Below are 15205 nucleotides of genomic sequence, written 5' to 3' on the forward strand. Positions count from 1 at the left end.
TGTGATGTAGTTTTCCCTTTGACAAAATTGAGACTCGTTTTAAAACAGGAAATTCATTTTCCCCTCTTTTTATTCAATGGGTGCCATAAATACAAACCTGCCCCTTGACAACCCATCGAGATCTCTGCTGTGAGTGATGTATTTATAGGAGCGGCCGTGCCGTGGATGCCTTAATGTAACACCAGCTTCTTGCTTTGTTGGACTGATGGCTTCTGAAGTGACAGATAGTCTGGGACAACATTTGTCTCAGCTCACTCCCCGTGTCAACCCACAAACAGCTTTTATGGGATGCACTTAAGCGTTTAAAGCGTCTTCAATGGAAAGTGGGAAAGCAAGGTGATTTGAAAGAAAGGTGAAAAAACACAAGCAGGTGGATGATAGGTACTTGATTTGTAGAAGTTACTGCCAAATATTTAGCTATTCTCAAGAAGAGAGTAAAATTTGGGCGCCTTTCATCAGAAAATTCAGATCAGTTGTACTTAAGCCCTTGCTATTCTTTCAATAATTAAAGTTCTGGCTACAAATTTGCATAAATAAAGGTAGAAGTTCTTTGTTATGCGTTTTAATAAATGAATTGGAAACACGACTAGAGAAAAAGGGAACTAGGGAAAAGAGTCCCTGGGGTTCCAGCAGCAGTGAGGCTTGGGACCACCGTTTGAACAGCTGCCTTCTCCATTACACATTCAGCTCTTCAGTAGATGTGTAGCAGTTGCTGGTTTCAGTATTCAGAGTGTGCCCTGCCAAAGCAGGTTTTGAAGAGTGAGTGCAACAGGCAGCCCCTGTGTGCACAGCAGCAGCATTAGCAGACGACAGCACCTGGGTGGCACGCACATTTTTGGAGGCAGCCTAGCTCAAGCGGGACTTCATTCTGCATTTGGCCATTCATTTCTCTCCAGCCCCGCTCTCTCAGTTCTGCCAGTGAGACTATTTGTCAGGACCCACAACGAACAGGATTGGAGACTTGATTTGTGTTAAAAACAACCTCCCGTACAGACGAAGTTATTTCTAACCCAGGCTAATTCACTTTTTGGCCCCAAATCAAGAGCTGATGGAACAAGGGGATCTTTTTTAAGGGGCAATGAATAGCGAGGGAAGAAGCCACTGCTGAAAGAAATGTGAGTCTGCCTAAGCTGATGGTCTGTACATGCTTCACTGCTGTTTGTTTAGGGACAAGGATGTTCATCCTGAGTTGTGGCTAACCCTGAACTGGAGGTGGAGGTTACACATGAACAACGACGCACGTTTAAGTACTTGAATTCACAACTGTGTTGATTCACAGATATTAAGGTATCATTAAAAGTGCAAGAACTGAACTGAAGCTCCTTTTGGTTTTCTCAAGGTCCCAAAAGGACCTGGAGAAATCAGGACAAAGTGTGTTTCCTTCCCACATTGCCATCCCCATTATTCCCACTGGTAAGCTCTTCCCCCACTGCTGGCCACCGAGCAGCTCTCAGCTGCTAAAAAATAAATAAATCAGGCCAGATGTGTAGGACCCACATCTGGGTTAGAATAACCTGCTCAGCCCTAGCAGCTCCCCTGGAGCCAGGGGACAAGTCTCAGGTGGAGGGGAACCAGACCCAGCTTCCCTGACCCCCCTCCCCAGGAGGAGCAGCTCAGCTCTGGTTAACTGGAAACGAACCAGGCTCACACTGAAGCGCAGGCAAACCACGAGCCAAAGGAATATCATCCTTGATATTTTGTTTAAACAACAGTTTCCCGTTTAAGCCCTGTGTGCTACAGCTGTATATGCTACGGCCCGATAATTAACAGCTTGTTGATTGTGTCTGGGGTGGATAATAAATACACGGTGCCCTGTCTTCTCCTCTCCCCATCCCAAATAAGGAGGTGCTGCGAGTGCCCTTCAGGGCTGCCACCAGCTCCTAACATGGGCTATCCCCAGCACAGGTTACACCCAAAGGGGACCAAAAAACCATGACAAGTGAGTACCTTAGTCCTTTCTCTGGCCCCTTGTCTCCATCTATCTTTGCTGCTTCCTACCTCCCACGGGGAAAGGAGCTGTTGTACAACTTCTCCCTTCTTTCCCCCCATCCTGGCTGCCCCTGGGGGAGCACAGAGGGATGCAGGAGTCAGGGTGGTCCTGTCCATGATCCCCCCACAGCCCTTCACCCTGCAGGGGCAAACTGCTGGAAGCTGCAGCACGAAGAAAGGGGAACAGAGGAATTTGTTGCCTTGCAAGACTTTGTTTCAATATACAACCTGGTTTCTTTGGTGTTTTCCTGAAAATGTAATCTCAAATGCTACGGCTTCTATCACCATTTTTGAAATAAAATATTTCTCCTGGAAAGCACTTTTCTGCCTGGTGTCAGGACAAGAAAGCTCACCCACAAAGCAGAGACTCTTTAGAGCTTCAAATTATGAGTAGTAGCTGTTCTTAACACAAGTAACAGGCAGCATTCATAAAAAAACACTAGCATGGGAGCAGGGTCGAGCTGAGAACCTGATTATTCTGCTGCTTAAAGAGTACTAGCCTAGTGCAGACTCATCCTGGCTTCTCTGGCTGCCCCGTAGGATCTGAAGAGATGAAGAAGGAAGACCTGGTGAAGAAGGAATAGTGTTTTGGCTGGTGGAGGCACTAGGTACAGGAGACCTTCGCAGATACCGCTCCTTGTTCCCAGAGCAGAAGGCGCTCAGGGCTGCAGATGGCTTTGGGCAGTTTGCAATTGCAAGGGATCATATTTTATTTTTCACTTGTGACCAAGTCAGCTGCTGTATTAAAAAATGACCACAGGCAAAATCAGTGCTGGACACGGCCAGGATGCGGGGAGGAGAGACCGTGCAGTAGTACATCTGCTCCACTGGCACGCAGCCCAGCACATTAACCAGCAGTGCTGGGGAAGAGGAGGGGAGGGGAGAAAGAGCTAAAGCCTCCAGAGACTTCCCCATTTGATGGCAAGTCTTTCCTGGGCAAAATCTGCCCATGTCGGGTGAGTGTGTGCACCCCTGTGCAGCACACTCTTAACTCCAGATGTATGATTAAATGGTTTCTTAAGTAGGGGCAATCTGTAGGGTATATTTATAGGTTTTTCTCCCGATCTCTTACGTGGAACCCGTGAAAGAGCAGGGTATAAGATGCTTAAGGGAACGTGTCAGGGGATGCAGTTACCAGGCTGTGCAGGCGTACAGGGAGTAGCCAAGTGGGGCTCTGAGGTCTGTCTGGGAGCCTCCCCGAGGATGCCCTGGGGCCGGCAGCTGGAGCAGCAGGACCCTACTCTTCTTCTGAGTAACCATCTTCCTTTGCCGCGGGGAAGAAGATCCCTCTGCGCTGCCTCATCCCGCTCGCCCTACCAGCGGCTGGAGGCTGCAGCAAGGGGGATCCCAAAGGCAACGTTTTTTGGGATCAGAAACCTCCTGACACCCCCACCAGCCCCTTGCTAGAGCTGTGCAAGCTCTCACACACGCTGGCAGTCCCCACTGGAGGATGGATTGGGGTCTTGCGGTGTGAGTGCTCAGGGACCTATTTCTTTGCCTGGATTTCTCTGCTGCTGCCACAGAGGGGGCCCTGATCTCTGCCTGGGAGCCCTGTGTGCAGTCACTGTGTCAATATTTAATCATGGTAATTAGTAACAGGCTGGGTGGCTCAGGAATTCACAGCTCAGCACTTACCTCATTCACCTCACCCATCTTTTGGGCACGTAAGGGATGCGTCTCTACGGCAGAGAGAAGCAAAGGCTCATGTAAGTATAGCTGCCCCATTTTTACTGCTAAAGGTTTTATTTATAGGCTTTCACAAACGCATCTTCCTTCTGCTCTGGTGGCACATGAGGCTGTAAACCTAGGAACAGAGGAACCCCATTCCAGGTCAAAACAAATTATTTTTGTGCCGAACCCAGGGGCAGCTGCCGTTTGCTACCGGTGTTTTAAGGCTTTTAAATACCACGGAGTGGTGGCAGTGCAGAAAGCAGCCTCTTTCCTCTGAAAACTGGACTAAGGCAAGACCCTGCATGCCCCACGTAGCTCTATCCTCACACTACAGTACAGCAGAACACGTGTCCAGTTGTGTTGATCAATTCCCTGCACCTCTCCCAAAGGAATCACCTACCAGGAGTGGGTCCTCTCTGTTCTAAAGCGCGAGGCTCAGCCAGCAGACCGGGGCTGGCTGCTTCTGAAACCTTTAGGAGTTTCTGTTCAGGAGAGTTATAGATTAAGCTCTCCTTGGGGACACCGTAAATGAGATCCAAGGCCACCTGTTTTGAGCCAGCTTTCCAAAACAGCAGAAGGACTCTCACTGGTGGTGCACAGGAGCTAAGGCTCCAAGGTATGCTGATTCTTTGGCTCTGAAATTTCAAGTTAATAGCTGTAGTAAGATGAAAGCCAAATGCAAAGAGTTGCAAGGCGAACAGGCAATAAAATGGCAGATGAAATGTAACATTCGTTTCTGGGACTTTTTTGCCTGCAAAAGAGAAGGTGCAGAGGAGGATACTAAAGGTCTATAAGATCAAGAGAGATGTTAGGGTGGAGAACAGGAGAAAGGTTTTCACTTTCTCCTCCGATACAGGAGGTAAGGGCCATTAACGAAATAAGCGGGAGGCAACTTCAAATAAGTGAAAGGTGTTACTTCACCCAAAATGTTTTCAAATGGTGGAATATGTTACTTAACACAGGAGGATGCGGGTGCCCAAAGTTTAGCTCAACTAGGCAAATTTGTAGAAGAACCGATTTTTAGGGGGACCAGAAATGGCTGTAGTGCCCCACATTCTCTTTTTAGTGGCAGAGGAGAAGCTGCACACAGCCATCAGAACAGGAGCCGTATCAAGTCCTGAACTGGAGAGACCTGACATCCAGGGAAGCAAAATTTGCTGATCATCTAATAAAAGAGTGATGGACTCACAAGATACATCTCCATCATATGTTGAAGCCTCTGTTGTCAGCACGTACTGCATAACAGAAGATAGTTTCTGGGTCAATGTCCTCTCCTTATCTATCTTCACCCTGCCCTGTATCTTCAGCAGGACACTGGTCGCACCACATCAGGTGTCTAGCATATATGAGTGTTTGATAGGAGACAAAGGTTTGAGCTGGACACAACACTGACCAGCCTCAGCCCTCTCCAGAAATATGAATCAGTGGGCAAAGTACTGATAACAGTGCTCCAAGACACACCATAAACTGGGCTCCTGCTTTTTTTAGAGTGAAAATACTGCAAAATATTGCAAATACAGAGCCATCAGCCTCTGTCCTGTCCCTGCCCAAAGCTGCTGGCCCTTGGGACCACAGACTGGGAGGTCTATGGCACTGTGGTGTGGCAAAGGGGGCAGCAAGGCAGGGACGATCCATCAGGGTCCGGTGTGAAGGGAACCAGCTACTTGGCTCTGTCCCCTTGCACATCTGTACTGAGCTGTCTTCTCTGTGATGCCTGGGGAGATCCACCTACCACCACAGCAGCAGCTCGCCCACTGTCTCACACCACGCTGAAGATGCTGAAGATATCATTATGACCTTTCTCTAATGCCTTTCTGCGCACGCTAGTGTGTATGCATTAACTACGGTAATGTAAAAAAACTATGTATGTATTTTTATATAGCTATAAATAGCTATTTTGAGTCTGCTATTTTCCAAGGAGATGAGGATTTGGAAAGGGCCTTTTTTTTTCCCCAGAGGAGACAATTAGGTAGTCTACCTATTTTAATGAGGGCTGTATCCTGCTCTGCCAGTGATGGGGGAGCAGGACTGCCGCGACAGCCGTGCGGTGCAGCCGGTGAGCATTTGGCTTCATCATTTTTCGACAGGACCTGGTCTCTGTGGAACATTCATAAATAATTAGCCCTGCTGGGGGTGTGGGAGCCGGCTCATCGCTGCAGACCCACAACAAAACAGACAACAAAACCCCCAACCCAACCCCGAATCTTTTCTAATTAGCGGTGCGAAGCTTCCTACCAAACTGAGCTCGGAACTGAGCTTCTTGTTCATGCTGCAGAGGAGAGGGTATGGCATTACCACCCCTGGGGGCTCATCAGTCACGGGGAGAGGGAGGGGGAAATATCTGGAGCCCTGACAGAGCGCGGATGGCAGGAGGTGAGTGAATAGGGAGCTTCACTCGGGACGTGACAGCTGCAAGGCTCCACGTCCCGACAGCAGTGCCTCCTGGAGCTTTTGTCTCTCTGCAGCCAAGATGACAGCCCTGTGTGTCTTTTCACCAGGGTATGCCTTCCTTCCAGACACCACTGCTGGGCACGTGGGATTGGGCATTGTTGGAGCCTGTCGAACAACAGGGCGTTAAGGGAAAATAAAAGGTGGCTTTCTTCAAACCCAGACTTTTCTCATTTCTTTCAATCAGAGCAGCTTATTGGACTGGACCACTCACTCCTTGCTGCATGAAGGGAGAAAGAAATAGTCAGGAACTATGCCCTGTGTGGGCAAGGATTAGAAAAAAGAAAAAAAAAAGCTGCCTTCTCAATTTCTCAATGCAAATGGAAACGGGTAACAACGGAGCAATGCTCTCAGAGCGTTCTGGGTCTGGCTTTCTCATCCCCATCCTGCCACCCCCGTGTGCGTCAGCATCCTTCCCACGCCGTGACCCTCTGCGGGCACTGTCGTCACGCTGCGGTGACCCCTCTGAGTTCAGCACTGTGAACCTGTGTCAGGGGGAGATGGAGGGGGCTGTTCTCAGCCAGGCATCTTGCGACAGCACAGCGCAGACACGCGAGTCAGGGCAGACGTGCCCCTGTGCCACAGCAACCTTTGCTTTGCCGGCTGGCTTCACTTCTCAATCTCGCCCCAGCATAGCAGGAAACCACCCATGGAGGACTCCAGGTGTGTATCTGAGTGAGCCAAGGTCCCCGATTCAGTGTGAGATTCTACAGCCTTCACCACCTGGTGGGCTTCATAAAGCTGCAAATGATGGAATAGATGCTTTGGTTTTGTCTGAAGCAAATGGTGAAAGCTCCAGGTTGGGCTGGGATTTGGCTTCATCATTTGGGTGGTTTGGGAAACAGCTGCAACTCTGACAGTGACAACTTGTACAGGCAGCCTGTGGGCTTTCCTCTGAACCCCTGCCACTTGCATTCCCATCTCCTTTCCCTGCTCTTCACACAGTTCTCCAAAAGCAACCTCTTGCCTGTTTCCACCCCTGCCTCTGATGTGGAGGGGGACTGCACAAGCCATTTTACTCTGTAGCTCTTGGTCTCCCACCCACCAGAAGCTCTGCAGAAAGACCTAAGGGTGATGGTTCCCAGTTTAACCTGCATGGATGATGCCATGCTGCAGTGAAAAAAGGGGAATGCTGGATTCACATAGATAAGAGAGTGTCATACATTAGGCACTGTGAGCACCACAGAGCTGCTGGAGTCCTGTATTTAGCATCTAACAGCACACAAAAAATCCCCAATTAATGAATTTCAGAGGTTCAGGAGAAAGCAATGACCTGGAAGTGGTGTCTAAATAACACCATGAGTGAGAAAAGACTGGTAAGTCTCGCAGGTAATTAGTGACAGAACGAGAGGGAATGGCTTCAAGCTCCAACAGGGTAGATTTAGACTGAACATTAGGAAAGAATTTTTCACAGAAAGAGTGGTCAGACACTGGAATATGCTGCCCAGGGAGGCGGTTGAGTCGCCATCCGTGGACGTGTTTAAGAGTTGTTTAGATGTGTGGTTGGGTGACATGGTGTAGGGGAGAACTTTGTAGAGTAGGGTTGATGGTTGGACTTGATGTTTCCAAGGGTCTTTTCCAACCTAAATGATTCTATGATTCTATGACTGTTCAAAAGGACAGTGCTCAGTGGCACGAGAAAGGAAAACAGAAGGTTGAGAAGAATAAGGCCTGCACCCCTCACACATGCTGCTGCTGATGTGCAGGGAATAGTCTTTCCACCACAGGCAGGACAAGAAGTGAACTTAAACTGCAGCAAGGGAAGCTTAGTCCAGAAAGTTAAGTTTCCTAACTCTAGACATTGGAGGAGATTGCCTGGGGTGCTTATTGAGTCTCTGTTGCTGAAGGTTTCTAAGAGCAGACTAGGAAAACATCTGTCAAAAATGGTTTACATCTAATTGATTCTGCCTTGGAGCAGAAGGATAGACCAAATGGCTACTGAAGGCCTGAGGCAGTCCTGTTTCCTGAGGTGCTTTTAGATGTGCTAATGATCTAAACAGTTCATAATAGCTAGGTATTTGTTTTTAATACCTAGCATACCCAGCGTGTTTGGCGTGCTCTTAACCATGGTCTGGCTCAAAGGGAAACTTCTCTTTCAGTCAGCTAGCAATGTCCCAAGCAAATCAGCTGTATTAAAAATGCCATTCACGGTACATACTCTTAAGAGCAGCATACTCATCAGGTTGCTAGCCAGCCAGCTTCAGGACACGGCGCACACGAAATCCCTGGCTCATACACTTATGAAACCTCTGTCCCCACGTCCTCCTTAAGTTAGCAAAAATCTGTGGTTTACGACAATAAACAGCCTTGATTAGACTTGACCAGGGTTGGGAGTGCTCACACAAGCAGGTAAGGTGTCAGGTCGTAGGGGTGAGGAACACCCAGCACAGGCTGGAACAAGCACCAAGGACACTCTGCTCTGGGGATTTCCAGTCACTTTCCAGTACAGCGTGAGCTAGCCTGGCTTGGCCTACTGTACTCACCAGAAACAACACAGGTACAGACCAGGCAACGTGCTAAAATTCACCGCTAACCTGACTCCCATGGAAAAATGGAGAACAAAAAGATACCTGCTTTCTGAGGACAGAGCATATCACAAGCTGAGATGGTGTGTCCATCTGTGGGTGACAGGCGAGCCTCCATACAGAGTGGTTTTGCAGAAGCTGTCAACCAGTTCTTGATGCAATCTGCAAAAAAAAAAACCACCCAGGTTTCCATTAACCCCGGTGGTGTTGGACTTGGGGCCTCTGCAGAGGAAAAGCTGCTAGAAGAACCTTGTCACTACATAGATTCTTCCCCCACACTCTCCTGTAACACACATCCTTCACAGATCTTAATAACGCCCATTTCACGTTGTTTCCCCCGACTGTTTCAACTCCAGCACCATCTACAAGACGTGGAGAACAAGACAGGAAGCTGGGGCAACACTGCCCGGGTCACAGCACAGGACAAGGCTGTGCATTGCTCACGGGTAAAACTCCCATTTTGTCCAGTCTTTTTTGTCTGCTCAGCTAAAAAACAGCCCTAAGCCCAGTCCTGCCTAGGAAAACATAGGAGAAGGCCAAACAGCAGGGGGTTTGCTGCAGATTACTACTTATTGTGAAAGGATTATATAGCAGCCTTCCAGTATCTGAAGGGAGCCTACAGGAGAGGTGGCAGGGGGCTCTTTGTCAGGAAATGTAGTGACAGGACAAGGAGTAATGGTTTTAAATTGCAAGAGGGGAGATTTAGATTAGATACCAGAAAGAAATTTTTTACTGTGAGGGTGGTGAGACACTGGAACAGGTTGCCCAGAGAAGCTGTGGATGCCCCATCCCTGGAGGGGTTCAAGGCCAGGCTGGATGGGGCTTTGAGCAACCTGGTCTGGTGGGAGGTGTCCCTGCCCAGGGCAGGGGGGTTGGAACTCGATGATCTTTAAGTTCCCATCCAACTCTAACCATTCTATGATTCTATGATTTCAAGGGTGGACCCTTAAGAGGGTAGGCTCAGCGTACCTAAGCCAGATGGGCTACTGAGATCCAAGGAAGAGATGGCCAGGCCTTCTCCTGAGCAGTAGTCATGGACATCCCTCCAGCACAGCTGGTCTACGATCTTCCTCTTCCCAGCCATAGCTCCTGGAGTCCTATCAAAGAGCTGCAAGAGAAATGAGATGCAGAATGAAGAAAACTGTATCTCCAAACCTATGCAGTGAGTAGGACGGTGCTAAGCTCTGCCCTAAGTCTCCTTTTGTTGGGAGTACCCTGGCAGGACGGACCAGGAATTCTGGGGCAACCCAATTTAAATATGAAAGCGTACAGAGAAAGAATGAAAATGAATACACATTTCAGAGCCCTCCATACTGGTCTGGGGCTCACTTCTGACAAGCTTACACTAAGAAGCAATTAACTTTGAAAATGACCCCATTGGACCGAGAAAGCAAGGCAAAATTTTCTGTCTAACAGCCATTTCAGGCAATTCTTTTACACTATTTCAACATATACCATTTTCATCTGCTATTATTGTGTTTTTCCCCAAAACAGTGTGCCACCTTGATGTTCCCAGGCTTTGGGGATTTTGGGAGGATATGGATGATCTCATTATCAGGAGCAAAATGATCACTGCATGCAAGAATGCTGGCTCACCAGTTTATTGTGTAAAGAATGGAAATGATAGACAATACACTAGCAATCTTCCACCTCTTCTGCTGCTGGGAGCCTTGGCTGCTGCAGCGCAGGATGAGCTCCTCTGCCTTGCTCATGGCTTGTTGGGACGAGCAGCTCTGAGTTCACTAGTGCTCTTAGTGGTGCTCACTAAGATCCACCAGTCGCTGATAGCAATTGGGTCCAGCATGAGGACTTAGCTTTGAGGAGTCTCTTGGACAATGCAGACCAGTGCTCTTATCTCGTTAATAAAATCACAGTTCTTGAATAAGTGAGTGTAATATTTCCCGTGGATGAGACAATGCACGATACACACGCTTATGCCCATTGAATACAGGCACATTGATTAACTACGCATTGATTATGTGTACATTGCTTATACTGTTGATGAGACACACCACGATTAAGTAGCAAAGGCACAGCATCTGTGGTATAGAGGCGCACAGCTGGGTAGTCATGGCACTGCACATCACTGCAGGTTGCTCAGCACACCCAAGGCAGCAGACATGCAGATTGCTCCTCGTACAGTAACCACACTCCTCGTACAATTATTTCTATGTCCCCCATGACACACAGAAACAGGGAAGCAAGTGGTTGATTCTCTATATGAAACCGAACGAAGTCAAGGAAAAGTAAAAAATACAGCAACGACAACATTCATAAAGCTCCACACACTCAAGGGCTGAGCCAGAGGGCCCTTCATGCCACTTCATGTGCACACGTGAACTGCTAACTTGTCCTGTAGGAGCGAGTTAGATGAATGAGATTCCAATATCAGAGCTAATGTCCCTTTGAAGTGTCGATTTGCCTTTGCGCGCTCCTGTCTCTGCATTATCAGAATGTCTTCCACGAAGCTTTATTATCACTGGTAATGAAGAACTAAGAGGCAACATTTTCTATTCAAGGATTGAGTAGTTAAAAAAAAAATACTTCCCTGGGTACTGGAAAATCAAATAGAAGACTCCAGGGCAGAAGGGCTAATTAAAAAAAAAAAAAAAAAGCCTGCTTTACTATGAAAACCCTTGAGGGGAGATAAAAGCTGAAAGGAGGTGCATGCTTGAATAATATGGCATTAATGGGTTTGGGTCCGTGTCTAGTACAAAGCATTGATTTTGGCTGCTTGATGAAGTTAGTTATTCGATTAGAAAAATCTAATTTAAAGGGACACTGCCCACTAAGATCACTCTGGTGGAGAAGTCTGTATTGCTGTCATAAGTAACTACTAATTTATTTATTTTTTTAAATAAAATGCTAGAGTGAAAAAAATCCTTTGGGTAATCACTTTGTTTCATATAGCTGGCAGAATTAGTGGTATGTCTTAGCTTCTCTCTTTGCTGTGTCTACTCCTCTCATGCTTTCTTTGGTCTCCCAGCAGCTCATTGGGAGTAGAAGAAGGCTGGAAAAGTATAATTTAAAAAATAATAGGAAGATGCGACTGTAAAACAGCAGCAAAAGACAGAGGCTGGCTAGATAAAAGCCAGGAACAAGAGGCATTTCCATAAGATATTTTGAACACTTTATTTGAAACTGGGGTATTTCCAGTTTGAGAGTGTCCACTTAAGTAGGTGGGAATTAGATCATTCTCAGGGCAAATGTATGGTTTTATATAGAAATGACAGATCAGGAGTGAGACTGGGCCACTGACACACCTCAAGATATTAAGAATACTGCTCGGCTCATCTAATTTTAGATGCTACAACATAAATGTCTTTATCTCGACTTGCAGTTTGAACTTCCTTTGTAGTCATTGGGAAGAGTGTGAGTCATCTCACCCCAATGCAGACATCTAAAAGAGGGCAGATGACTCATTCCTTACAAGCGCCTACTTCTCTTCACTGATGATAAAGGCCAGCTCAGATGGAGACATCTGATGTCAGGTGAGATGACTCCCACCTTGACTGGCCAGACTACTGTAAGATGCAAAATACAAGTTAGGCAAAGAACAACACACTGCTTCACACCTGCATGATACGCTACCCTAATTGGTGACTTGATGAGAAATCTCATGTCTGATTGCTTTCTCACATCGATGTACACCAGCTGGAGACGAAAGTCATCTTCATTCAGGACTGTCCGGGTACGCTCCCACCCCCCAGGAATGACAGCCCAGATCAGCTTAGCAGAGGCAAGGATATCGGTTAAACCCTGTGACCCAGGTAATGTGGTTGTTCAGACCAGGTGGCTATAGCAGTCAATTTTAGCCTGGGCATCTGTGAGAACCATGCCAACAGACACAGCAACACATAGTGTAGGAACACAAATGTCAGCAAAGCAGCAGGTTTTGGGGGTGAGACAGAACCAGGCAGTCATCCCCTTTTTCAACCCCCCCGTTTTTAGTCATCTTGCCTTGTCCTTCTCAGGCTGTGACAAATCGTGACAGTGGCCACTGGTTCATCCAAAGCTGGCGAGAACCAACTGCAAGGGTCACTGAAGAGATCATCCAGAAACTCCTGTCTGTTGGTGCTGTAGCACCATCGCATGCTTAGGAGGCAACCTTCGTTAGCATCACTCAGGAGCCTAATCATTAGTATCGAAAAAGAGCATTTTGCTCCAGGCCAGTGTTACAATCTCCCTGAGAGGCCAGCTAAATAGAGGTCGGCAAGTTTATCAATCTTGGTACCATCCCTCCAAATCAGCAGCAATTGCTGCATTTCAAAAGCAAACCTGTCATTTAGCCATCTCCAAAGTTGTCTTTGGGATGAGTGAAGGATTTGAGGCTCAGCCAAAATGATTGTGTGTCTGACGCTTGTTCCTGCTGCTCTCCTCCCTGGATGGTAATCTTGGGGCTCTGTAGAGTTGCCTAATCCAGTTTCTGCAAGTGTTGCCCATTCTGGATTCTGGGTATATGCTGCATGGACCTGTCATTAACACCGAGACTCCGTCTTGCAACATTTTCCTCAGTATTACAACCTGATTATGAAGGTCTCAACAGCATTGGGACGTGTTCAGTGAGGATGGGTGACTCTGGGTTCCTGAGCAGTACTTTCACAGCTAGTTAGCTTGGGGCAATGAACAGCTAGTGACCAAGATAGTGCTTTCAGGATACCCTGAAATTGTCCCATAAAGCCACTCAGAGTTAGCCACTGGAAGAGCAAAACTCTGGACGCAATCACCTAGAGACAAATCTGTGACCACAGCTTTTGAGGCCAACCTGGAGGGCCCAAGAGAAAAGAGGGTGATTACAGAGAATCCGTTAGCCACTTTTGCAGACATCTAACATTCACGTGCCTGGCTTGTAGCTGTGCACATTCCTCGTAGGCTGATGTGTTTTTATGTGACTGCACAAAGAGTTGGTGCATTGGCTAAAATTAGCTCCAGCACATCTAGGAAACGGGCAGTATAACAACACCCATTAATCATAATAACACCTGTCATACTTCCCCTAGTTTCTGAAACAAAACCTGTTTAACCATTCAAAGGTCACAGGGAAATCCTGCTGTTAGGTCTCGCCACCATTACAAAGCAGAACCTGATGCTGAAGCTTGCTGGAAGTGTTGCCTCAGGTAAGCACTCTGCTCTGTGAGCAGCAGAACAAATGGATATTGAATTCCGACGGATTTGTGGCCTATTTCCCCTCATCTGCCTCCAGCTATGCCCTCCACAGCACTTCCAGCTTCCACCCAGGTCATCTGATAAAGTCATGATGTCTACAATGCTGTTCCTTCCGAGTCCATGCACATCCTAGGAAACTAGGATGACGCAGATCTGATCTCTAAATCACCGTTTATCCACATAGGTTGAAATTTCACCAGTTGTTGAATAAGGGCCTGATCTCTAAATCACCGTTTATCCACCGTTTATAGGTTGAAATTTCACCAGTTGTTGAATAAGGGCAGGACAAAGGGAAGGGTCATGACACGTGGTTTCGAACTACTGCAGAATCCTGTATGGTAAAATATAACACTGCAGACACAAAGGCTTTGCCTCAGAGAGCAGAGGAGGACAGGAGTTGTGTGTCAAATTGCCTTTTTTGATATCACTAGCAAGTGTTTTGTAAATCCTCTAATTTAAAACCACTTTGGCCTATTTCTCTCTCTCAAGCTCGGTGGTGGTGTTCAGTTTTGAACCCAATTCTCAGTTTGCTCTATCCCTGGCAACTCGCAAGTCCCACCTGCGTGCCAGCACCTGCACCTGCGATGGACAAAAGAGTCAGAGAAGTAACTCGCCAAGTCCTACATTGCCTGGGTTCAGGGGCTATCATTGATTTTTATGAGCACTCACGGATTGTTTGGATCAGTTTTCTTGACTATGCAAGTTCCCAGATAGCGATATTATTATTTATATCCACCAAGTCTCTCATTAATCCAAATCCTGCCCTCTAACAAAAATACACATAATGCCTCCTAAGGGAGGAGGTTGCTTCTGAGTCACTGGCAGAACAGCTTGTTCTCTGGTCTCATGGGCTCCCCAGCATAGCTGGCCTTTATTTCTCCCTCTTTTCTGGTTTTATGAGTCCTCTCTTGGATTACAGTCATCTGCCAGAGTCCTGCAAGGTGGCAAGAAATGAACAGGAACATCTGGGCGTTTCTCTTAGAGCTGCCAATCAGCATCAGTGTCGAGTAAATGACCTGGTGCTCGTTCACACTGCCAAGTAGCACTGAACATTAATTTGGGGCATGTTTCAGCAAATAAACCTAAAAATTAGGGATCTGTCCATATTTTTGTAATTTGAAGCCTATCGGTCAGGAATGATTAAGCATTGAAGTATGCGTGTTATAACATGGCACGATAACTTGGCTAGCCATCCCATGACCTAGCTAATGAGGAAAGATGATCTCAGTCTGTTTATGAGAAGCAAAATGCCTCCAGCAGTGTCCAGATGGCAAAACAAGTTGGTGTGTGGTAGCATCTCACTTCCACATGGCTGGGTGAAATCCTGTGTGAGAAACAACTACTTTGGACCTGAGTCCTGGAAATCCTCACATATGTGCTAAGCTATCAGCATATGGTCAGTGCTG

Source organism: Calidris pugnax, unplaced genomic scaffold (assembly GCF_001431845.1).
Source record: "Calidris pugnax isolate Ruff unplaced genomic scaffold, ASM143184v1 scaffold11, whole genome shotgun sequence".
NCBI lineage: Eukaryota > Metazoa > Chordata > Aves > Charadriiformes > Scolopacidae > Calidris > Calidris pugnax.